The following is a 27,387-nucleotide window of genomic DNA, read 5'->3' on the forward strand; positions in this document are numbered from 1 at the left end:
CAAAATGTATTCTTAATGTAGCTTAACAGATAGATTGTGTTCTGAATTATTCACTTATTACTGGATAATTACCGCTGAAGGTCTATTGATATCTAAGGTCATCATAAGTCAAGGAAAGGCATCTGAAATGAAGGACTGAAGTTGTACAAAATATGTAAATTCCGATTTGAATTTAGGATGCATGTGTGTTTTAAAGAGGACATGGTGAATATCAAGATCAGTGAGAAGCCATGGCTCATTTTAATCCTTGGGTTTTTTTTTCCACCAGATTTCAAAGCTGTTCAAAGCTGTCACAAATGAATGAAAGCCAACATGTGGAAATGAAAAATGACATGGCAACAGGTAGCTTCCTGGGAATCAAGGTAAATGATAGGCACAGCAGATGAAGCTGAAAGCTTTGTGGTCCTGTGAAAGCGAAGGAAGGACTAGAAATTATCTTTGGAGTTTGGAAAGACACTCCTGTCCCTTTTGTCCAACAAGTAAATCTTTAAAGCATTGAAAACATAATCCATTGTCATGTCTTGTTGTTCCCAAACATTGGAAATCATTTCAGTTTAGACTCAAATTGCTCATTAAGTGTATTTCTTTTTAGATCTCCATGTGGCTGATAAATTGATACATTGTTACTGAGCAGATGACTGCTAAGTGACAGTGAATGAAAGACCTGTGATATATATTCACACAAGTTTATTCCTATATATTTCTTTATGGATATATCATCATCTAACATCTGTCTTTCTTTTAAAAGAAAGCTTCACTGTTCCAGTCATGATTTTCTTTTCTGAAAGAAAGAAGATTAACAAACTGCACCCTTTAAGCTTCTTTTATAGCTGACTTCTATTGTCAGAAAATGTCACTCATTGTTATGTCTCCTGATCCCCATAAGTTAGAAATCATCACACTGTCACATACAGAGCTGGGCTGTTGAAAACACCCGCCTCTGTACTGTGACTTTGTCCCTTTTGTAATAAAAAAAACAATAAGATCAAGAACAGCCCTCAAAGCCTCTTCCCTCACATCTCCTCACTCCCACACACTCCCCATGTCCCATCTATGCCAACCTATGCCATGTCAATTTATGCATCCACCTCAATGTGCTTCCTGCTGTCCATGTTAGCCTTTGTCCCTCTACCTACACAAAATCCTTATATTTCTCATTGCAATCAAGTGCAACTCATGACCCTCGGTAGGGAGACAAAAAGAGCACACAAAACCCCAGGTGTGGTTTAACCAAGGTCCTATAGAATTGAAGCAAGTCTTCACTACCACTGTACTCAATCCTTTTGTAATAAAATTTAATATTCCATTAACCTTCTTTGTTGCACCTGCATGTTAACCTTCAGTGACTTTTCAACAAGGTCTCTTTATGCATGCACATTTTTCAAACGCTTAGTTGACTGTATAATGCTGGGCAAAACATTGAAACAAACTAAAAAAAAATCCCACAATTTGATACATAAAGCACTTACAGCAAAAAAAGTATGTCTAGGACAAGTAGAAGGAAGCAAAAGGAATTGAGGTGTAGTGTCTGCCTCTCAACCTCTTACTCTATGTCCACAAACTATGCCCACCCCTCCCAAGTAATTCTGCGGATGATGGGCAGCCAATGGAAAGAGCTAATCTAAAAAAAAACACAAAATATAAGAAGCAGGAGAAGGTTATACCATCCTCCAACTTTGCTCTGCCTTTTGACAAGATCATGGATGACCTAATTCAACTTCACATTTCCATTATAATCCGATACCTCTTGTCCAGTATGTATAGTATTACCCGGAGCTCTCTTTCGAGCCAAAATGAAGCTCATGCGTATCTCTGTCATGTTGACATATTATGGAAAACAAGCTAGGAATTAATTACAATGAGAATGTACATACCATGTGCCATATTTTCTCAGCAGTTGTGTCAGTGTAATAACCACACTGAAAGCTGCAGGAAAGACACTTGAAGGAGCTCCAGCATTTTGAGTCTTTCATTGTGATTATTTTGAACTCTGGAAACCAGAAAATATAGCATGGTGACAGCAGAGGTCTGTGAATAAGACTCAAACTATTGAAATGGATTAAATGTCGAATACGATTGAGAAAGATCAACCTGATTTGGTGCTGGAAGTCGAAAGAAAAACTGAGGGAATTGTACAAAAACGAAATAGTTGTTGCAGCAGCAATGACCAGCTAGTTCCAACCCATGGTGAATTGGGAGGCTGATGGTATAATAGAGATAGTTGAGAAGCTTAAATTAAAGTGTAGATTGATATTCCCTAACTTTCTAAGAGGCAATACTAAAGGTGAATGGATTAACTACATTCTTTTTTAGGTAGAGGAGAACAGGTTACATATTTTTGATAGTTGTGAGATGGGTGAGAACTGTGAAACTCAGAAGTTGATTTTTGAAAAATTCAGCACACATCTCAGCCAAATGCAAGTCATCAGATCCATCATAAGGAGTTTTAATGTTTGAGATAAGAGCCAGTTAAGACTATTGGCAGTTTCTTAACAAATTTGAAATGTGCAGCCAGAAAATATAAATTGAACAACACAAATGAAATACTGTTAGATCAGCTCATTTGGGGATTTACACACAATGAAGTACAAAAATAGTTTTATTGTAAAGTACATGTCTCCAATATTTCAGTCTGTAGACATGGCCAGTGGCACATGGCTAAAGGACTTTCTCCTTATCTCCATTCTAAAAGGTCTTCCCTTTACTCACGTCCTCATCTCTCCTGCAATGGAAGCATCTTCCCAACATCTACTTGTCCAGGTCATTCAGTATTCTGTAAGTTTCAATCAGATCCTCCCTCATCCGTCTCAACTCCATCGAGTATACTCTCAGAATCCTCAAACGTTCCTCATATGTTAAACCTTTCATTCTTGGGATCATTCTCATGAACCTCCTCTGGACCCACTCCAGGGCAATACATTCTTCCAGAGGTATGGGGCCCAAAATTGCTCACAATACTCTAATGGGGTCTGACCAGAACTTTATAAAGCATCAGAAATATATCCCTGCTTTTACATTCCAGTCCTCTCAAAATGATCAACCTGTAGGTTTACCTTAAGGAAAACCTGGACCAGGACGCCCAAGTCCTTTTGCACTTCAAATTTCTGAATTTTCTCCCCATTTAGAAAATAGTCCGTAACTCTATTCTCCCTACCGAAGTGCATGAACTCACACTTTCGCACATTGTATTTCATCTGCCACTTCTTTACCCATTGTCTCTACCTGCAGCCTTTCCACCTCTTTAATACTACCTGCTCCTTCATCTATCTTTGTATCATCTGCAAACTTAAGAGGAAAGGTTTGAGACCAGCAACAATTTCAGCAGAAAGTATTCTGTTCACTGAGCAATGGACCTCTGAATGAAAAACATTGTGACAATGGAAACCAATGCACCCTCTGAAATATTAAAGGGTTTGCTGAACACCATGCATTTTCAAAATCCTCATGCCATCATCACATTACGCAAGAGTACACAGGTTTATAGAAAACATGTCGAGCTGATTAAGAAAACACTCACAAAACATTGAGCGTCAAGCAAAGACAACACTCTGCCAGGCAATATGCTTGCTCCAAATGACCAGGAGCAATCAGATGACAACTGTCTGATGTGTAGATAGAAGGCCAACAATTCACAAGCATTCACAATTCCTGCTTGAGTTGCTATAAATACAAATTACATATGTATAGAATCCACTTGTAAACACCTGGAATTCAGAAAAAGTTGTCAGTGAAGCTAAAATCCAAGTTCAGACATCATCAAGACTGCAACTGGTAAACAAATGAGAAGGGTCAAAGTCCATATTTGACCAAATCTGAGTTGGAAAAAAGAATTGTCAACAATGCCAGGAACTTCACTATCTAATATACAATTAACAATATCAACAGCATTACAGCATTACTTTAGCAATATCAACTGCCACAACACCAAGAGCTAACAAGAGATGGAGACATTGACATTTTCAAAAAGAAGGGTTATATCAAAATGTCAACTTCTCCACCTCCTGATGCTGCCTGGCTTGTTGTGTTCTTCCAGCCTCCTGCTTGTCGACTTTGGATTCCAGGATCTGCAGTTGTTTTGTCTCTAATAACACCAACAGCAACATGTGAAACATCCTCTATCCAGACTCAACTCACTGCTAAGAGAGATGTAATGCGGATCTACAAAATGGGGACATAACATCCTACTACTCAAACAAAATTGTGAATAATGATTTCTGAGAAGAAAACAAGCTACAGCAAATTCCAAAGGTGTTCAGTTTAATTATAGCAGTTGATTACTAGTCTTCTTTAGTTAAGTAATTGATGTTTCATGGTTCTGCTGACGTAAAAGAATTTTGTTAGATTGTTAGATTGTTCACTAAAAGCTAGAATCTATTTATTATGAGCATGAACATCGTGGGTTCCAGATTTACTCTTGCATTGCAGTCGGTCAACCAGTTACATGGAGACCTGCAAAAACATAAACAATGAAATTTCAATGTTTTGAGTTTAGTCATGTGAGTGTTTCAAACTCTTGAGAATCAGAAGTTTTAGCACACTCTGTCTTGAATGTACTTAAAGACTGAATTTCTACATTCACAAATCATTGATGAAAAACATTCTCCTCATTTCACTAAGTGACCAACACTCTATTTTGAATCTGTGATCGCTGGTTCTAGACTTCACTTTCAAAGAAAATATTCTCCCAGCAACAACCCATTTAATCTGTTAGGAAGCATTATAATTTTCAACAAGATAATCACTCATTTTTCAACTCTCTCAGGAATATATAGGCTTAGTGTACTCAAACTCTTAATTTCTCAATTTCTCAAAGGATGGCCAAGTCTTACTAATGAACAAGCAATGCAGTTGATTTAAGACCCAGCAATAGGGCAATCTTGAGCCACTGAGACAGAAATATGATGAAGAAAAGTAAAAGAAAATGAAATTATTCCATGCATATAATGCAGCAACATATTCAATGTGAAGTCTTTCTTGAGAGAAACCTGAGATGGCTGCCTATAGTAGTATGACTACAGCAAATTAGCAAAAACATTTGTATATAGTTGGATTTCAATCCAATATCCGCTAATTATACAAAAACCATGGCATGTATTGTCAAGTACTTTTTGAGTTTGTTTCCAAATACACAGATGACTGTTCTCATTTATTAGCAACTGTTTATAAAATCAAAAATGCTGGAAATTTGAAATAAAAACAGTAAGTGCTGAAGAAACCCAGCAAGTCATACAGCATCTGTGGAGAGAAACAGAAATAACACTTCAAGCCCAGTGTGACTCTAAAGGATAATGACATTGGATTCGAAATATCTCTCTCTTCACAGAAGTTGCTGGATCTGCTGAGTTTCTCCAGCACTTTCTGTTTTCATTAGCAATGTTTGTATATCTTTTTACACACATGACAAATTATGGATTTTAAAGTATTAGTGCCTTATGATAATGTGCATTTTTCCATCCATTGGTTGGAATGATATGCTGTCTAATTCAGTTTCAAACTCTTCCCAGCTGATTCTGCTGAGTAATGCTGTTGCCTTTGGTACCTCTTTCTTCTATTTGCATTAGCTGTGTCTGGCAGACAATCTTTTCATTTCCAAACTTCAGCATCAAGTTTTCTTTGTGTCCCCTTTCTGTCTTGTGCTGTACATTTTGTCTGTTTGTCAATTGATGTGGCCTGTGAAACATTGTAATTCTCTTTTGGAACATTTAGAGTTATTAGTCCAAGTATTCAATATGTTTCTGCTGAGGTAAGTGGCTTCAGCTTTATGTCTAATATCTGATTACCAGATGTAGTGTAGATTGGAGTTCAGTGAATATCATTCAGTCACAGAGTTTCAACTTCAACTTTGAGGAACTCACCTTTGGATTGTCACCTGATGTAATTTTATTCAGGTCTGCACAGTTCATACGTTACATGAAGCATCCGTGATTATCTGGCAGTTCACATTCACTTGATGTTCTCATTCTGCTGTTTTCATTGCAAAAGTTACAAACCATTTTCTTCTTTAAATTTGACATTGCCAACCTGCTGTCAACTGAACCATCTTATTTTTGGTCTGACACCTCTCTAGTTATCCATGTTGGTTTTGTCTGATGTATTGCCTAACATTTTTATTGCAAAATCATTTTTACCATCTTTATAAGATTGTTCGTTTGCTTCCAGCTAAACACATGTATAAAAAATGGCTTAGCTTCTTGCAGTTAAAACACTTCTTCTATGCTGGACATGCTTTCTTCTGTCTTAAGTGATGATTGCCTCAATATTTGCAACTGGTCCTTCGATCTTAATTTTTCTGTTGATTTAAGTGGATGCACATTATTGTGCTTGAGAGGTTTGGGTTGCCTTCCCATATTGTGAATAAATACAACTGTTCTCCCATGTGCATACTATAGCTGTTGATTTATAAGTTCATAGCTCCTGGACAGGTTTATGACTTCTTCAAGGGTCAGATTCTTTTCTTTTAGCAGTCATGCTGTCACTGTATGATGTCTTGCCTGAGATAATTCTATCTTTAATTCTAATCTTTTAGTTGTGAAAATTCACGGGTTTCTGTGAGCTGAATTAATATTGCTGCATATTGATCAATGGACTTTTTACCTTGGTCCCTAATATTGAAGTTGCACCATTTGTAAGTGATATTTACTTGGGTTTAAAGTGTGCCTTCAAACGTTTTAAGATCTCTGCTGTGTATTTTTTCTGCTCTTCAGTTGAAACACCTGTGATAACAGTGTAGCAACATGTAACTGTTCTGACTTACTGAACAAATCTATTATTATTTCATAATTCTACCGTTGTTCATGGAAAAAAAGTCTGGTTTGGCTTCATATCTACTGTCATTTCAACAGGAGTTGGTAGGGAAAAAGCTGCATCCATTTTTGTTTAACCAGTGCTTTAACTGAGACTGGTCTCTTTTATTTTCATTTTTCTTTTATGAGAGTGCACAAGTCTGACCATATCTGTGTTTCTCTGTTAGTAGCAGTTTTTGTTTACAACTCTGCAATGATCTGATAACGTGTTTCATGTATACAATGCAGAACTGTGGTCAACTTGAGGTCTTTATTGAAGTGAACTTAAGATGTCTTCTTACAGTGCGTGTGCCTCATGGTAAAGGCCACATGATGACAGCAGAATAGGAAAGGCATTTGCACATGATTGCATTTTAATCCAAGCAGAAATGAACAAAACATAATTACAAGAAAACTTGGTATACTAGTCCAGTAACCATAATTTGCTTGCAGCACCACCTAGAGGATCTTGAAAAGAGAATGTGGAGCCACAGGAGTCACACCAAGGCCAAGCTTTCGTGTTCAAACTGTGTGGATGGGTATGTTCAGTAGTGACTGATTCTCTGCTTCCACTATTCAGAAAGTTTGCCCGAACACACTCCAATTAGGAGGGTAAGAGCTTCTCAGTGAATCACAGGGGTGAGTGCTGTGGTCCATCCCTACCTAAGCTGCTGGCCAAACAGAGGTCAGAAGTCAATGGATCCAAGAGAATATTGTTGGAGCTCTGATCTCCAAAAGATCATGGAATATAGTCCATTGCTTTTCAGGTTTCATGGAGTTAAGTTGAGTTGCAGGGCAGTGAGGTGGTTGGAGGCAAACAGCAAGATGGTTGGCTTTCTTGGCTATCCCCTTGCTCCTCATCCCCAGCCCAATGTGTCCTATTTTAGGACAAATGGAGGAAACCCCCCCAGCCCCATCTCAACATTGCCTTGGTTTTCCTGTCAGGAGATCAGCCACTTTTCTCACAAGTTGGAAAAGGGCAGGTAACTGGACAATTTTTAAAATATATACCAACATAAGTGAAAACTTTCAATCACCTTTTCAAAATTTTGATAATTAATTTCATCTTATTTAAGTACTCTCAATGTGTGCTAATTTTGCCCCAGTAAAGAGGTTCAATAATTTCAAAAAGATCTTGAGTCAGAGGAGTGTTGCTTCTTTAGCTGATTAATACAGCCAAGGTTAACCCCGCTTCTGTTACAGTGAGCAGGTTTTGTCTGGGTCATTCAGCAGTAACAGATTAGATTAATATTGTTTTCTTTGGTTTTCTGAATTCTGTTGGTGTTTTAAAGATTTCACCCTATGATTACATCCATTTTTTTGCATCAACAATTCTTAACAATGACTTAGTGTGTACAATGCAGAGGAGCTTCTCATCCCAATCTCTAAACGTTTGGTTGACAATGACTGGTAAAGTCAAATTCCAGCTACTGGTGCTTTGAAACTTCTATTCCAGGATGCAATTTTTTTGTGCAATAATTGAAATAGATATTATTCAACAGTTTACCTTATTAGATTAACAATAAAGAAATGTAGAATCCCCAAATAATTAGATTTTAATTTGAATATGCAATATAGTTTCTGGTTTAAATAAGTATACAAAATATTTCATTCATTTGGGTCAGGCCTAGATTTAGCTCTACACTGCCCTCTCCAGTCAATTATTAGAAAAAACATGTTCATATTCACCTTCTGTAACATGCTAATACTAATTTCAGCCCACGAATTTAGCGAAAAATAATTATATAAGAAAACGATACAATTTAGGTGCATTCTGTTTTAATTGAATTAATATTTTCATGACTGCAATGGCAAATTATAATAGCTCAATTTCAATAAGAAGCAGCTAGGAGATCGCAGCTGGGCTTATCTATTAACATCAAGGACAATTTTCCTTTGTTTAAAGTTCACCCCACATTGTTCAATCATTGCAATTTTATTTACAGAGGAAGCCGCTGTTAACTCATGCTATTTCTGTGCAAAAATGGATAGTCATGTTTGCTAGCTGAACAATCCACTCAATTTATAGTTAATTAATTTGTTTAATTAGTTTTGAAAGAGATGACAAGGCACTTTTTAAATCCGAGAGTATCGTCTACACATTGTCTTCTAAAAAGTGTCAGGCAAAACATAGTACAAAGGCCATTAGATAATTATGAATGGGAAAGACCATTCAGGCCACCTCTTTGTGCTCATTCAGAGATTCTAGATTGTCCTCATTGAATGCTGTAAAATTATTTCAGAACATTAGAATATACCAAGCGCTCTGAAATTTTATTGCACATTTGGGAAAAATAATTCCTTAGACCTTAGCCCAAAAATGATCTTTTATCATTTAGGATCTTGCCTAATCATTTTGTTCACCTAAAAGTACAAGAACGGCAGATGGGAACACCATCAGCATCTCTTCTGAGCCACACAGCACCCTGACTTGGAACTATATTGCTATTCCTTTCCCAGTGGCATTGTGAGTGTACCTGACACCATGCATTGTGGGATCAAGGAGTCAGCTCACCACTCTCACCTCAAGAGGGTTAGACCATTAGTGCTTACCTTGCCTAAAATGCTCACACTCATGAACTTTTTTTTAAATTGCTTTGATTGTGACCACACTACATCAGTTCTAACAGGTACAGAGAAGGTCCAGGGAGGAGTAAATAGTGTTTTTTTAAAATATAAATTACAAAAGGTTTTGATCGAGTAAATAGTGAAAAACTGTTGCCTCTCACTGGACGATCAGGGCTGAAAGGTCATCACTTTAAAATTGTCACTAAAAGACTGAGGAAAGAGCTAAAGAGAAAGTAGTTTATGTACTAAGTTGTTAGATTGTGAAAGAATTTGCCACAGGGAGTAGTTATGGAGGAAACCATTCCATCTTGTAAGAGAAGTGTAGATAAACGTTTGAAACAGGAAAATACAGAACCATGGGGACAGATAAAAACAATAAAATTAGTTTTTGATTGCTCTAGCAAGGAGTTGGTATAGACACAATAGGCCAAATCGCCATTTTGTCCTATACACCATTATGATTTGATGACTGATTCCTCAAAGTTTGACCTCCAAAATAGTATACCAAGTTTTCTTGTAATTATGTTTTGTCCAATCCAGGGGGCTGTTGTCATTTTTCTAACTCTCTATACCCCTGCCTGTTGGCCTGTTAAGCTATTCCCTGACAATGACCAGACATGTAGCTTTTGACTGCAAGCCAGGGTTTAGGGGAAAGCTGAGAGTAGAGGTCTTTGACTCTCAAGATTTGGCTACAGATCAGGTGACATAGGGTTCATCGGATACCACTGTAGCAGGCAAGTTGATATTTTGGCAGAATTTAATGTGACTGGTTTGCTAACTGCATTCTCTCACACAGTTAAGTGTCACTTGAAAGGGGGTATGGAGAAGGTAGTCAACACTCAGCAGCAATGGTAAGAGTATTGTTGTTGGAAAGAGAGATTCTTAAATGCTGGATCCTTTAAAATCTGTTTTATTCAAAGCATAGGAACAGGAGAAGGCCATTCAGCCCTTTGAGCCTGTCTTGCCATTCAATTAGGTTGTGACTGATCAACTACCTTAATGCCACCTTCCCACACTACCTTCATATCCCCGATTTGATTTGATTTATTACTGTCACATGTATTAACATAGAGTGAGAAGTGTTGTCTTACATACTTTACAGGCAGATCATACCGTACAAGTACATCAGGGTCACAGAATGGAGTGCAGGATTCAATGTTACAGTTATCATGACGGTCGAGAGAGAGATCAGAATTAACATTGAAGAGGTCCATTCGAAAGTCTGATAACAGCAGGAAAGAAGCTTTTCTTAAATCTGTTTATACATCTATACAAACTTTTATATCTTCTGCCCGATGGAAAAGGGTGGAAGAGAGTGTAACTGGGGTGGGAGGAGTCTTTGATTATGTCGGTTGCTTTCATAATGCAGTGGGAAGTATAGATGAAGTCAGTGGATGGGAAGCTGGTTCCTGTGATGAACTGGGCTCTGTTCATGACTCTCTGTGCTTTCTTTCAGTTTTGGGAAGAGCAGTTGCCATACCACACTGTGATGCATCCAGATAGATTGCTTTCTATGATATATCTATTAAAAAATTGTAACCGATTTTATGAGTATGCCAAATTTTCTTATCCTCCAGAGGAAGTAGAGGCATGGCTGCGCTTTCTTGACTGGAGTGTCAACTTGTGTGGACCAGGACAGATTGTTGGTGATAATCACTCCCAGGAAATTAACGCTCTCAACCATCTCCACCTCAGCACCACTGATGCAGACAAGGGCGTACCATCCACTCCGCTTGCTGAAGTCAATGACCAGCTTCAAGGTTGATGGAGAGATTGTTGTCTTTACACAGTGGCATTGAGCACTCTATCTCGTTCCTGTACTCCATCTTGTCATTCTTTGAGATCCAACCTGAACAATGGCATTGTCAGCAAACTTATAAATGAACCTGGTGCAAAATGTGCCCATACAGTTGTGTGTATATAAGGAGTATTGTAGGGGGCTGATTACGTAGCCTTATGGGACACCGGTGTTAAGGATTATCATGGAGAGGGTATCATCACCCATCCTTTCTGACTGCAGTCTGTTGGTCAGAATGTCAAGGATCCAGGTGCAGAATGGGGAGCAGAGACTTAGGTCCCGGAATTTAGAGATGAGTTTATTTGGAATTATGGTGTTGAAGGCAGAGCTAAAGTCAATAAGTAGGAGGCTGACTCGATTGTCCATCAACTTCTGTCTTGAGAAGATGCTCAAACAGTACACATTACCCAGTATGCTGCTGGAGAAATATACATTTTTCAATTAATCAACACCTTTTACTACGGTAACCCTGATCCGACCTGAAGAACTGAACTTTCTTACATTCTACTCCTTCTTCTGTAGGTTCAATTAATTTTAATAGCAGGAAACTATTGAGGTAAGATAATCTCAGAGACACAGCAATATCTACCTTGTAACAAGCCAAAGCACCTGTTTAATGTAGTCCCTTTGTTTATTATCCTTCCTTTTGATACTAGCTGCATCAATTTCCACAACAGTCTCGACATGTTGCAAATTATCAAACAGGCTCTAAGAATCCATATATCCAACATCCACTGTGTTTTCTTTATACACTGTGTTATCCTTATATACCACACAGGTAAAGTAAATTAGACTAGTCAAGCAAAATGTATTCTTTGCCAATTTATGCTATCCTTTTCTTTCCATGGGTTCACTATTTTCACTTTACGTTATAAATTGTTAACTCACAATTGGGGTAAAATTGATTGCCCTTGAATTTGCTGACTTATCGTTTTCTTAACAATGAAACAGTTTTTGCCATACTTCATTTCTTTAGAATAATTCTTAGTAACAAATTATTTTGGAAAGTTATGATCATTGCCTCCATTACCTCCTCCTTAAATTTCCTTCGAGGTCTGGAATATATATTATCAAGCTGCTCTTTCTACTTCAGTCTAATTAACTGTTCTGATTATTTCCTTTTGCAAATTCATCTTCACATTCTCATAGAGTTCATAAGTTCATAAGATATAGGAGCAGAATTAGGCCATTCAGCCCATCGAGTCTGCTCTGACATTCGGTCATGGCTGATATGCTTCTCACCCCCATTTTCCTGCCTTCTCCCCATAACCCTTCAACCCATTACCAATTAAAAATCTGTCAAACACCTCCTTAAACTTACTCACTGTCCCAGCATCCATCATACTTTGGGGAAGCAAATTCTACAGATTCACAACCCTTTGGGAGAAGTAGGTTCTCCTCAACTCTGTTTCAAATTTGCTACCATTTATCTGAAGACGAGGACCTCTCGTCCTAGAATGTCCACAGGAAGAAGCATCTGCTCCATGTTTATTTTGTCCACACGTCTTATCATCTTGAATACCTTAATTTGACCTCCCCTAATTCTTCTAAAAAAGACTTGCATTTATATAGCACCCTCTGTGACCTCAGCATTTTACAACCAATATCATACTTTCATAAGACTGCAGTCAGTTTAGGCACAATGAGATCCCAAAGACAGCAATGTGATAATGACTAGATAAACTATTATTTTAGTAATATCAGTTAATCAGCGAATGCAGGGTCACGATTTGCCAGGAGGGTACTTGTCCCTAGATAGTGTCCCTGCCTCTGAGTCAGGAGGCCTGGCTTCAAGTCCTTCCTTTTCCAGAAGTGTCACGTAACATGTCTGAACAAGTTGATGTATAAAAAAAACAAAATTGGCCAGGGCAAGCGGAAAAATATCTTTTTACCTTTTATCATTGGATCTTTTCCAAGAATGTAGATGGAGTTTTGCTTTAAATTTCTACCCAAAGATAAACGTATTCTTATTTTTATGTGTCTCTCTAAGAACAAATATAACATATGTATTGAACTTCTCATTTGTTTATTTGCTCTGGTACAATATGACACCGTTTATAGCAAACATGCATATGGAAGTGAGTAACTAAGAAAGGAGGAAGGAGAGAGTAACAGGAATAGATTAGGTAGAAAGTTCAGCAGAGAAAGGGACCAATCTTTCACAGTATTTCTAAGTATTAAACATCCTCTAGGTTGGCCAGACTGGGTCTTGAGCTGAAAAAATAACTCCACTTTGTGTTTAACGTTATATACCACCTTGGTAAAGGAGTTGAATTCAGCTCTATAAGCTGTCACTCGGAGGCTCATTAAGCAGCTGATTGCTACATAAAAAGCCTATTAGGACTCATTACAGAGGCTGCATGGCTTAAGTGACTAATATCACAATTAACACACTTTCCTAATACTGATCAGTTGATTGGGAGTAAACACAGTGTTGGTGTTGATTTCAAGAGCCACCTAATGGGATGCTTATCATTTCAGGAAGTAGTGATGAAGATCTCTGGAACCAGTTGGAGATTTTCTAGAACACTTTGTCCAGATCTGACCAAACATTTCAGCAATACTTATTCTGGAAATTCTCTGATTACTTAAAAAGAATAGATGCGGCCATTACATAAATCAGGAGAAAAGGAACGATTGGTTGCGTCACCCTGCCAGATGCTCCCCCTCCTTTATCTGGATGAAGAATGGGAGGAAGACAGAAATCCAGACCGAGCAACACTAAAGGCTTCAGGAAAGAGAGTCGGTGAGAGAGTATAGGGTGAAATGATCTTCTTGGTAAAAACAATGACTGCAGATGCTGGAAACCAGATTCTGGATTAGTGGTGCTGGAAGAGCACAGCAGTTCAGGCAGCATCCGAGGAGCAGCGAAATCGACGTTTCGGGCAAAAGCCCTTCATCAGGAATGCTGTGCTCTTCCAGCACCACTAATCCTGAAATGATCTTCTTGCCTTTTGAAAGTCAAGGGCCTTCCTCTTATTCTGGCTACATACAAGACTCTGTGTCTTTCTCACTCTGACTGAGCCATCCTGAAAGTGTGAACCATGTTCCAGACTGAGCACTGCATATAAATGGTTGTGAATAGAAAGAGCCAACATGTACTGCTCCATGAAATTGTATCTACTGTAATTCGTATTCAAAAGCTAAGTCGCCAGGTTCTTCATTCAACACCTCTAGGTGGGCTAACGTTATGATAACCAACAAACTTCGTCAAAATTACCTGCTTGAAATCAGACTGTGAGATTCAGATGTAATAGAAGGCATTTTTTTCAGGATAAGAAGTTATTTTGACACTCAGAAGAATGCAGTCTCTCAATCAAATGCAAATGAGTTTGTTTTTTTTCAGAAAGTAATATTTTAGGATACAGTTCATGACACGTTTGAGATATGATATAACCAAAATATATTAGACAAAAAAAGTGATTGTTTTACACCAATGGTTCTCAAGGTTCTATAACACTGTGATTTTTCTCATACCAGGGTAAGTTGTAGACTAATTGATGGAGATTAACAGCTATGATTTCTCAATAAATTCATTATCATTGTATCATGCAACAATGAGAATGGTAAATGATAAACTAGGTGGACCACTGTAATCTTTAATATAGCAAAGTGAAAAATCACACACCACCAGGTTTAGTCCAACAAGTTTATTTGGAAGCACTAGCTTTTGGAACACTGCTCCTTCATCAGGTAGCTGTGGTGCAGGATCATAAGACATAGAATTAATAGCAAAATATCACAGTGTCGAGCAATTGAAACAATATATTGAACAAACCTTGACTGCTGTTAAGTCTTTCATCTTTTAGAATGGATTGCAGGTTTTAGTTCATTAGTATGTAAATCCCAGAACTTCTTTCAAGTCACATTCTTGAGATAACTCAAGGTTTTATGAAAAAAAGATGACATGTCAGTTTAGACAATGCATTATAGGTGTGAGGTAAGACCCGCACTTCTTAATTCATACCTTCTTTTCCTAAAGGACATTAGGGAACCAGTTGGAATTTTATGACAAGCTGACTGCTACAAGATCACTTCTTTTGGTGTCAGCTTTTTTACAAGATTATTTTGGCATCCTGTTGACACTAGTGCTTCCTCAGTGAAATATAACTCTTCCGCTTTCTTCAGTCTTGAGGTTGGGTTAGAGAGTAACATGAAGAAGCACAACACTAATCCAATCAATTCTGTTGTTCTTTCTAGGTGATTATGGGGAAAAAGTAACTGGCACAGGGAATGGTTATAGTCATGATGATGTCTCTCCACGTTCAACACAATCAAACCTTCTGCAGTATCTTCTCACAGTGGTTACATCTGGTAAAGGTATGTAAGACATTAGTTAATACTTTCCCACTGACAATTTTTCCCATTCACTGAGATTTCTCATATTAAAGCCTCGCCCCACTCCTCCTGTCTCTCCCTTTCCTCCAAAGGACATTCAATGACTTTTTTAAAGTGGAAATAGGTTGTCATTTAATGGAAAGCTGATCCATTTAAGACAAATAGGCTGATAAATTCCAGGTTATCATTAATTGCTGAATCCAGTATAACCTTTATACTTTATAGGGGATTAAACAATATCTCTTTGGTGCAATATTGAAAGTAGCTTATTTAGATTTTGTACATGTACCGGCACTCGAAGGCATTGTTATAGCCTACAAAACTAATAACTTTTTGGGTAGAATTTATGGTTTATATTTGACATTTTTCTTTGTTTATTTCTGTTAAATTTGGACTGAATGAGTGATTAAATGAAGCATGATACAAAAATTTTCTAACTGAATACCTTTTAGCTAGATTTTACAGAAATGTTGATCCAAATGCAATATTCATCCAAGCATAACATTACTTGGCAAAACAGTTATGCCTTTATCAAAAATTAGCTTGGCATAAATGAGAATTTATTTACCCACCATAACTGCTGAGAAGTAAAAACTATAATGCCATTACCATGGTTCCAAATCTGTGTTTTTTCTACCAAAAAAACCCTTTCTAAAGTCGATGCATATCATGAATTAAACATAAGTAAGTTGATAAAGCTACATTCCTCCCTATAAATATTTATACTGCAAAACAGTGATGTGAAAAGAGGGGAATGGCCCTTTAACTTTCTAGTGGCATTGCTGGGCACTTCTTCCCAGCACAGAATAAAAGATGATAGCTCAGGCATCTGTTTACACCCAGAATCCACATTATAATATAATTTGTATACCCCGCAGGCACTACTCCATGCCACTGCACAAATGAATATTAAATTACATCCTTATGCACCAATGAACATTCGGCAGATGCAACGAGCAGAATAACACTAGCTGCAAGACAATATTAAACATGGGCCACTGTATAAATAGAATGCATGACACAGAATCATTGGTAATGAAAAATAAACCACTTGTGACATCAAGCAACATAACTCACGAGTGCCTCAGTGCCTCACTATCATTAGGTTCATTTCTTAAAGATATTACTTTTCATTGCAGCCCTCATGTCCTGTATATTGAATAGGATGATAGATTATCTGTGTAATCAATTATCTATTTTAATTTTGGGTGGGTTTAGGCAACAAAATATTCTGATTTACATATAGATTGATTGAAATAGTAATTGCCATTATGTGACCGACAATGAAAAACTGGAATCTCATTCTTAATTTTATACTTCACCAAATAGTTTATACTTGATAAAGGGATTTTGAGCCTTAATATTAGAAATGTTACTTTGGTGTTCCCCACTTTACTGTTACATTATTTTTGTTGCTAAAATTAGTGAATTGAGTTATACTCAATGGATGCCATTATTTTCATATAATGTCTGATTATTATTATCTTGCTGAATTCCATTTTGACACTTGTAATTCAGAAGTCACACATATTCTGGAAGTGCTAACATTTCTGCGAGAAAGGTGATTGTGGAGTGGCAGAGACATTTATCTTGTATGTATACAGGATTCTCCTGGAAAACACGCTTTAAAGCTTTGTGTTGACTTTTTAATTTCCATAATCTTTGTTTTTCTCCGAGATCATATCCTTATCTGTTGTACTTTTGCAGCTTGCGACTAATATTGCAGTTCCCCACTCTTAGTTGAAAGCTATAGAAATCTCTTAACTGGTAATAGGAGTGCCAGTGGTTGTGGCGCAATTTGTGTGAAAATTCAGAGATTGGAATAGGTTCAGATTAAAGGGATTTATTGAAGGGCCAACATTGATTGCTCATGACACAAAAAAACATAAAACATAACACCTCAAAATAAAAGTTATTGAGAACAAATATGACCCTTTAAGAATTAACCTTTTGATTACAGTGTATATTTCCTCTATAGTTTTCTTACATCTTGTTCAAATTGCCTAAATTATCACATACACATGTAACCAGAGAAAGATGTAAGATCATAAAAGAATAATTTTGGATCCATATACAGAACAACTGCAAATCATAAAATTGTTTGAAGAAAAGAACTATAAAAATTGCACTGCATTAATTTTAATAGAACATTCAACCATAAGTGCTTCTTCAGTCCTCAAACCACAGTGTTATGTCATGACAAAAATTCAATTTTATTTTCTTTCAGTTTCTGTGGACAGCATAGATTTCTTGTCCATTGTTAAATGCAGAAATGAAACATCACACTAACTAAAGTTTTATTAATTTACAAAGTCAGTCACTAAACATGAACTCCTTATTCTGAGTGTCTGCAGACAAAAAAAACAATGATTTCATAACTGAACTATCTGGTGTAACACATCACGAGAGGAATATTTCCATTATTAAATTGCAGAGACCAAACAAAGCAATGTTTTGAATATTACTTTATCAATGGAGTGGGAGAAATGCCATTTTTACCCTGGGGTGTAGAAATACTACTTGACTACTTGAACAGTCAATATAAAAGTCAAATTCATTATAAATTCGAAGGCTTTCTTCAGAGAAAGAAGAAAGAAAAAAAAAAACTGTCTCCAGTACATCAATATCACCTTTTAAATCCTTATCAGATCTGGACTGTACAGTAGAGTAATTCAATCTTTTTTTACGTTTAATACGGTCAGGAAGTGAGAATGAAAACAGCCTCTTGTAATGTGATGGAAAAATAGGATGCAATCATTTTGAAGGAGCTGAAGAAAGCAGTCATCTAACAGAGTCTGTCACCATGGAAACAAAATATAGGGGACAATGTACATCTAACATGTGACATTTTACCTGAGAAATTGCTTTTTTTGAAATTATATACCTATAAAAAAATGGAGATGCAAAAGAAATGCTCTGTTACAGACACTATAAATTGTCATATACTATAGGTCAATATGATGTTGCTGACAGTGCCATCAAGAGAGAAATGTGAACTGTATCCCTATAGTACTTTAGCCTTCTGCAAGACACATTTATAAATTGATTCTTATGGGAAAAAGCATTCCTTTTGTTCACCTTCAGAATCTGTGTTTTAAAACTGTCAAAAAAACCAATCATTTTTTAAAGCACCCAAACGATCCCATCTCCTAAACTTCAGAGATTTAAGTAAGGATTAAAGGAAGTATTAAATATTTTGCATGCCAACTTTTGAGAGAATTCAGGAAATTTCAAGTAAATGAAGATATAATAAAAGTTAACCTAAGTCCTTCACCCTAGATTTTTGTCCAATTTCTCTTTTTCTAATGACTGCAAATGCATTCTGTTTTCACATCATTCTTCATGTATGATGATTGCATGACAAACTGTGCAATGCTCTTTCACTATGGGGTATCACAACAGACACCACTTCAGTTGGTGTTTCCACATAAAGACATTCCGGCTGAGATCGCTGGATAAAGATCAAGAACAATCATTCTAGCTGATTTTTGAAGACTTCCTTCAGGCCCAGCTACAATGCCCTTCATGGTAAGATAGTCTGCTGACTATCATGAAGAAAGGACAAGGTGTCAGAGGCTGACCAATGTCCTTGGAATCAATACATAGCAAAAGAAAAATCAAAGCGGAGGGAAGAGACAAAGAATTAATGTCTGCAAGGAAAATAAAATTGTGATACTACAAATTGAGAATTGAAAAATATTCTTCCCTCAGAATATCCAGGCTGATTCACTCATTGGATCAAACGTTGCTGGCCCCTATGATTCATTGTTAAGCCCTTCCTGCCCTCCACCCTGACCTGTCTGAAATTTTAAAGTAGGAAAGGGAGATGTGTGGTCTACTCTTCAGCCTTTGAACATTCATAAGTGAACAACCAAGGGCTACATCATGAACTCTTGTATTTTACCCACCTCAGGAGTAGGTCCACACCATGTGGCAAGCTTTAGTTGCATGGGGTTAGTGTTGGGCAAGATTGGTCATCTCCTTTGTAGGTCCACTGAGAACCTTTGACCTCAAATTTAACTGGGTTCCTCAGTATGGTCAGACAGCCTATACTCTCAACAATGACCACTGCCCCTATCCTGCATTTCTGGGACTACAGAACAGTTGACCTTTCAACTGGATGACAGCTCCCTAAGGTAGGACTTTCTCCAGAGGGAGCCACAGAATATTGCTCTCAGCATTAAGTTGCTACAGTGCAGCCTTTGGGATCTTGGACAGCCTTGTCACATGTTCGATGTTTCAGCCAAGGGCTGGAAACCATGGCCCAGCACAAAATTCACTCCATTGAAAGATTTTGAATCCATGCATCTCAATAGATAATACTCATCCCAAGTGAGATGCTTATTAAACTGAAGTGGCATATATGAAATATTGAGGGATTTATCTGCACTGCCATTTCATAAAATAATTATAGAATAGCATTGGGAGTAGTTGGAATGAGTTTGGCCAATTGTGAGTTCCTTAAGTAGAGGAGTAGATGCGATGTTAATAATTCATCAAATCATGTCTTTGAAATGTATAGTCTCTTTGAATAGAAATCTATTGCTACCAGCAGAGGGGCTGCAAAGTACGTGAGATAATAGAACCAAAACAAACATTTGGAGAACAAAACAGATTTTTTGTTTATTAGATGATAAAAATACCAACAATGCTGACATAGACTATGGGAGAATCTTTAAGCATTTTTTTGTTTTTATTCTAATACTTAAAGATTATATAATTTGCTTGTGAAATAAGTAAACGGGAGGAATCTGTCTCAGGAAATGAAGAGAGACATTTTGACCTTGGTACGTATCATCCAATTTATAATTCATTAAAACAGGTAGAAGAGAAAGATGATCATCTCAGTTGAAAACAAGATTTAGAATAATGGATGAAAATTCACCATTCAGCCTGGAAGAAAGATTTCATTATTATTTGTAGACCTTCCAATATCCAGGTGTACTGAGGCATAGTCCATTGCACAAATACATAAGGAAGATGATGGATGGGATGTTCACCAAGTCTAGGAGGTTTGTAATCTGGATGTGAGGTGGCAATAGATGGAATGAATTAATATGCAGATTAATGTCTCTGTCTGGCTTCGTAAAGGCTTCTGACAAGTGGCAATGTTTTCACCCTGGATGAAACAGAAGCATTTGTCAACTGCAAGGGAATATATCCTATTAATTTTCAGCTGTTTTGCAACTCCAAGAAAGCGTTCATGTCGCATAACACAAGGTTCCCTGGGAACTGTCATGATACTTACATACCAGACCTATTCATACTGGAAACCACTGTTACGGGTGATTATTTGCTGAAAAACATTACTGTTTTCATGGAAAAGCTCAGCATGTCTGGTAGCATTTGTGAAGAGAAATCAGAGTTAATGTTTCAGGTCCTCTGACCCTTCTTCAGAGGGTTAACTCTGAAACGTTAAGTCTGATTTCTCTACAGATGTTACCTGACCTGCTGAGCTTCTCCAGAACTTCTGTTTTTGTAGGAGATGTTATGATGGGAACAGAAAATGTGGCAGACCAATTAAATATATATTTTGGTTCTGACTTCACATAGGCAAGCAAAAATACTGTCTCAATAACATCGGGGAACTTGAGGTCTAGTGGGAAGGAAGAACCAAAGGAAATTAGTATCATTAGGGAAATTGTTTGGGAAAGTTGATGGGAGTAATGGCCAATAAATTCCTAGAGCCCAAAAATCTACATTCCAGAATACTTAAGAAAGAGGCCCTGGGAATAATGGATGCATTGAAGGTCATCTTTCATAATTCTACAGAGTCTGGAATGGTTCCAATGGTTTAGAGTTTGGCTAGTTAACCTCACTATTTAAAAAAGGAGGTAGAGAGAAAACCAAAAATTACAGTCTGGTTAGCCTGACATTGGTAGTGGGGAAAATGCTCGAGAGCAATATAAAAAATTTAATATCAGAAACAATGGCAGGATCAGATAGAGTCAGCATGCATTGAGAAAAAGAAAATCATGCTTGATAAATCTACTGTAATTTTGAGAGGATGTAACTAATAGAATTGAAAATGGGAAGCTAGTGGCTATCATTTAGTTGAGATTTTGAAATAGTTCCTCATAAGAGATTAGCATGTGAAATCAAAGCACATGGGACTGGAGATAGTGTACAAGCATGGATAGAGAACTAGCAGGCATTCAGGAAACAAAGAGTAGGAATAAATGGGTTGTTTTCTGGTGGTAGCCAATGACTAATGGGGCACTGCAGGGATCAATAGTTGGAGCCCAGTTATCCACCACATGCAGTAACGATTTGGATGAGGAAACTAAACATGGTATCTCTAAGTTGGGACACAGTACAAAGCTGGATGGGGGGATAAACTGTGAGGAAGATGCAGAGATGTTTCAGTGTGACTTGGATAAGTTGAATGAGTGGCAGATATGTATAATGTGGATAAATGCGAAATTATACACTTTGGGAGTGAAAATAGGAGGGCAGATTATTATCTGAATGGTAATAATCTGAATGAAGACCATAACTGGAGTGTAATGTGAAATTTTGGTCTCCTTATCTGAGGAAGGATGTTCTGGCTATGGATAGAGTGCAAAGAATGCTTATCAGACTGATTCTTGGGATGGCAAAAGAGAGACTGGATCAGATCTGACTACATTCATTAGAGTTTAAAAGAATGAGGAGGGAACTCATAGAAACATATACAATTTTAAAAGGACGCAACAGTGTAAATGCAGGTGAGTCCAAAAACAAGGGCTACAGTATAAGGATATGGGATAGACTATATAGCACTGAGATGAGGAGAAATTCCTTCACCCAGGCAGTGGTGAGTGTGTGGAACTTTCTGTCACAGATTGTAGTTGAGGCCAAAACATTAGATGGTTTTAAGAAGAACTTAGATATAGTCCTTAGGCCTAAAGGCATCAAAGGTATGGGCAGAAACTGGGAACAGGGTACAGAGTTGGATGATCATACTGAATGGTGAAGCAGACTCAAACGGCCAATGGGCCTATTTGTGCTTCTATTTTATGTTTCTATGTTCATAGTTAAGTAAGGGAGGAACAAGCTGTTCAACTCTCTTTATCTGATGATGCCAATGGGCACTTGGAAGAGGAGGAATATAAGCAGGGAAGCAAAAAGCGAAGGGTTAGATGGGCTACTAATCCCAATCCAACTGATTATGTTGTTGCTCATCATTTTTAGGAGATGACATAAGCTGACAAGCAGAGTTAGTGGCCCATACTGAAACAAAACTATCATCATCTCCACACCTTCATCCCAAACACTCACCTTTACTGCAGACCTAGAAACATTGAAACATTATGACATAGCAAGAGAGCATTCAGGCCACCTTGTCTGTGCCAGATTAAAAAAAGAGCTATCCATACTAATTCCATTTTAGCTGGTTTGTTTTGTAACTTTTCCCTTGTGTTATTTCATTAAAGATGCTGTGCAAATATAAGATGTTGTTGTTTTTAGCTGTTGAGAACTAGCCCTGTATGTTACAATAGTTGCAATAGATAAGCAAAGTATTTTTTTAACTGATAAATAGCTCAGCCAACTTTGCAAGCCATGAGTTCTGGACCCTCATCTCAAGTTTATCAACTCCTCTACAAAGCTCCTTCCTGTTACTTTAAATGTATGCCCCTACGAATTGGCCTTGCCATTCTATCTACACCCCTGTAATTTAATACACCTCAATTAAATCCCAACTCTGCCTCCTCAGTTACAAAGTGGGCAGCACAGTGGCTTAGTGGTTAGCACTGCTGCCTTACAGCGCCAGGGACCCGGGTTTGATTCCAGCCTCAGGTGACTGTCTGCGTGGAGTTTGCCCATTCTCCCCGTGTTTGTGTGGGTTTGCTCCGTTTTCCTCCCACAATCTAAAGATGTGGAGGTTAGGTGAATTGGCCATTCTAAACTGACCATCGTGTTCAGGGATATGTCAGTTAGGTGCATAGATCAGAGGTAAATATAAGATAATGGGTCTGGGTGGGCGACTGTTCAGAGGGTTGGTGTGAACTTGTTGGGCCAAAGGCCCTGTTTCCACACTGCAGGAATTCTATGATTCCCACATTTCCTAAGCTTTCTTCACTGTGGAAATTCTCTATCTATGGCAATATGCTCATAAATCTCCTCTGCACCCTCTTTAGTGCAATTACTTCCTTCCTGCAGTGCCATAACTAGAAATGTGCGCTGCATTTTAGATGTGATTTAATCAGTGCATTTTATCTCCCTGCTGACACTTTCCACTTTCCCTTGAAACACATGAGCTTTTTGCTGAACAGTCTTCCAGTTTGGACCTTGTCAAATGTCTTGTTAAAATCCATCTAGACTTCTTCCATCAACACCCTCTTGTTAGCATAACAAAAAAACTATCAAAATGAGTTTTTCCCATAAGAAAGCTTTTCTAACTAGCTTTGATTAATTTGTGTCTTTCTAAATGATGCTTTATGCAGATATATGGGAACACAAGTGCTTGCAAGTTCCTCCTCATGCCAGTCCCCATCCTGATTTGGATGTGCATCACCATTCATTCAATGTCACTAGGTCAAAATCTTGGAATTCCCTCCCAAACAGCTCTGTGAGCATCCCTGACTGGTGACACATGGACTGCAATGGTTCAGGGAACAGCTGACCACCATCTTCATTGAATCATAGAATCATCTAATCATAGAGGTTTACAGCATGGAAACAGGCCCTTCAGCCCAACTTGCTCATGCCGATCAGTTTTCATAATTAAACAAGTCCCATTTATCTGCACTTGGTTCAAATCCCTCCATACCTATCCCATCCATGTATCTGTCCAAATGTTGCATAAATAACAAAATTGTACTCGCCTCCACCATTACCTCAGGCTGCTCATTTCTTAAGAACAGTTAAAGGATCAGCAATGAATGATGCCCAACCAGTGAATCCCATGTTTCATGGATGAATTTTTTAAAAAGCTTTCCTTTAGAATGTCTTCCAAGAATTTCCTCACCATTGAGAGTGCACTTGCATTTTTATGAACTTTATCGTTTCTTCCCTTATTAAACAACAGTTATGGTTTTAGCATCCACAAGTCAAAGGATTGGAATGGCATTGGAATGGAAAGGATTGGAATTTTAGCATCCACAAGTCAAAGGATGGTCAGAGGTTGCACAATTTCTTTCCTCATTTCTCATAGCAACCTGAGATACATTTAATCCCTGTTGGTAATGTAACTACTTTCAAAACTGTTAAAGACATTAATAGTTCCTCACTGACTAAGTGGAATCTTCCCAAGCTCACAGAGATGGCTTTGGAGGTGATGTCAGTGGAATATTGTAAAAGTTGTGCATCAAGCATCATCTTCTCCCTGTGTTCCCAACTCCAAGTACGCTTGCCAGAGCTGGTCTCTACTCAGCAGCAGCTCGCCTTCAAATAGTACAAAGTATCTAATTAGGACCAAGTACAAACAACGTGGATTAGCCAAGAGAAGTGCAGGATTACAGGGATAGGGACGGGGGGGTGGGTCTGGGCGGGATACTTCTTGGAGGGTCAATTGGACTTGATGGGCCAATTGACCTGCTTCCACACTGTAGGGATTCTATGATTCTGAGTAAGCACCTACATTTGGACAGATGTAGATGCCATTGAGATTCTCCCAGAATCAGACTGCTCCCTGGGAGGCTTGCAGTAACATGGAGGCAGCCTTGAGGTGACAGGTCAGGGGTCAGAAACCTTTTGTCTCATTGAACCCATTAATGAGTCATGTGAATGCAGAGGCTGCAGTGTGGGCCGTGACTGTTCTTATGGAGATGTTTCTGAGCAGGTTTCCAAGGCCATTTCTGATTTTAGACACATTAATGATTTCCCACTTGGCTCAGCGCTGCTAAAGTCTCCTGGTGCGAATGCCAGTTCTACGATCTGGCTGGGGAACCTCACCTCCACTCTCAGTTGGACTTTGAACAGAGGTGTCTGTTCTTTGGCTACCTTCCAAAAGAGTTCGCCTATCAGCACCTATCTGAACTATGTGAGGTCTGAATTATCTTAAGATTCAAAAGGCATACGTTCCTACCCACTATCCTTATCCAGTCTAATATTTCATAAGTGCTCCTCAACTAGAATGGCCACATTCTGGCCTGAATCTTAACCAGCACTGTGACTGTCATCTGTGTTTGTGTCTGAAAAAATTTGAGAATTTTCATCTTCAAAGTAATTGATAATTTGACTGTGGAGCCTGGGATAATTTAGAGAAAGGTTGGTTATTTAAATATAATTTCTATTCAATCGTTATTTTGTCTGCTATAGTATTCCATTGAAGTTCAATGCAAGCATGAGAAAGAGTATCACATCTTCTGATTAGATATTGTAGCGTGTGTGGCTTTCCTTTAACAGCCTTCAACTTTAAGGACTCCATGTATTGTGTGTACACAGTGTTGTGACTCTGCTTGCCAGTTAGTTCTCTTTAGTCTGCAAATTAGACACATAGAAATGAGTTGTTTTGCTGTACTGTCTGCTTCACAACTTAAAATATATTTTACTGTTTTAAATAAAATAGCTCAGAGTTAATTAATCCCTGATGAGCAATTGATCATTAACCCATTATTATGAACATGTCAGACACCATACAATTGTCTGTATTCTAACAGAGTTCAATAATTTCAGACCATGAACGCTTTTAATATATTTTGCTTCTTGTTTTGCTTTGCCAAATATTGGTTTGAACCTGTTTTATCATGTTTTTTTCTGGCAATTACATTCACTGGACAAATGTTTTGCTTCTTTATTATATCTATTACCATTTAATTCCCTTTTGTTCCATAGCATCTTTGTCATTTAATCTCTCCACCATTTGCCCTATCCCAGAACTTCCCTTTTGCTTTTCATCCTCCCTTTCCTTCTTTTCAATTACATAAATCTATTTCTACAATCCTTCAGTCCTAAAGAATCACCAGATTCAAATCAAAACATTAATTTTGTTTCTCCACAGACTACCAAAACTATTGAGTTTTTTCAGCACCTTTCATTTTTATTTCAGATTTCCAGCATCCACGGTATTTTGATTTTTTTTACTGTTCTTTCTCATCTTGGGCTTGCTATTGTCTAAAATGTTCTTCTGAATACATTTTAAGAACTCTGCATCATTTGTACCTTTTAAAATGATCTTTTCCCATTTAATTGTAAGGTTAGTTGAAATCCCTTATCATTAGTAGTCATTTTGTATGGGTTGACAATTTGTCACCATATTTGTTCTTGTAACTCCACCAGCCTAGTAGGGTCTACAGAATATTCCCAGCAGTATGATTGCTCATGTCTCTGTTAGACCTATTGGCCACATCTATTGCTGTTATTAACATATCAATCATCCTCACAGCTGTGGTGGTTAATTAACCAATATTATAAACTACCCACCCTTCCAACACCCTCACCAACCAATTTTTTATTCTCCGTTTTATTCAGCCTCCAGACCATGTAATTCAGGATGTTCATATAGAAGACGCCCTTTGACCCATCGAGCCTGCACTGTCCAATGTACATTCAATCCACAATGCTCCCACTTTCCAGCTCTTGGCCCACAACCTTGAATATTATGACAGTTCAAACGTTCACTCAAACACTTTTTAAAGCTTGTAAGGTTTCTTGGCTGAACTATTCTCTCGAGCAGCGTATTTCAGATTCCCACCAATCTCTGGGCAAGAAAAGTTTGCCTCAAATCCCCTTTTAACCTCCTCCCTTTCACCTTAAAATGATATCTCTATTTTATTGACACTTCACCTAAGGATAGCTACTTCTATCCTCACTGACCATTTCCCTCATAATCTTATACAGCTCAATCACATCACCTCTCAGCCTTCTTTGCTCGCAAGAAAACAACCCAAGCATTTCCAATCTCTCTCCTTAACATAAAGTGCTCCATCCAAGGCAACATCCCGGTGAATCTCCTTGCAGTCACATCCTTCCTGTAGT

At 37.8% G+C, this 27,387-nt stretch overlaps 1 long non-coding RNA gene across 1 annotated transcript in view; it reads left to right on the top strand.

Moving 5' to 3' along the window:
* The first annotated feature begins 274 nt into the window (after nt 1-274).
* LOC148151917 (uncharacterized) overlaps nt 275-27,387 on the top strand; it is a 39,475-nt gene continuing 12,362 nt past the window's right edge. The window contains exons 1-2 of the long non-coding RNA XR_015759113.1: nt 275-362; nt 15,349-15,468. This is a non-coding gene — a long non-coding RNA (uncharacterized LOC148151917). The remainder of the gene's footprint in view (nt 363-15,348; nt 15,469-27,387) is intronic.

This window comes from Chiloscyllium plagiosum, unplaced genomic scaffold (genome assembly GCF_037043375.1).
Source record: "Chiloscyllium plagiosum isolate Xiang-an unplaced genomic scaffold, Cpla_swu_hap1 HiC_scaffold_2, whole genome shotgun sequence".
NCBI lineage: Eukaryota > Metazoa > Chordata > Chondrichthyes > Orectolobiformes > Hemiscylliidae > Chiloscyllium > Chiloscyllium plagiosum.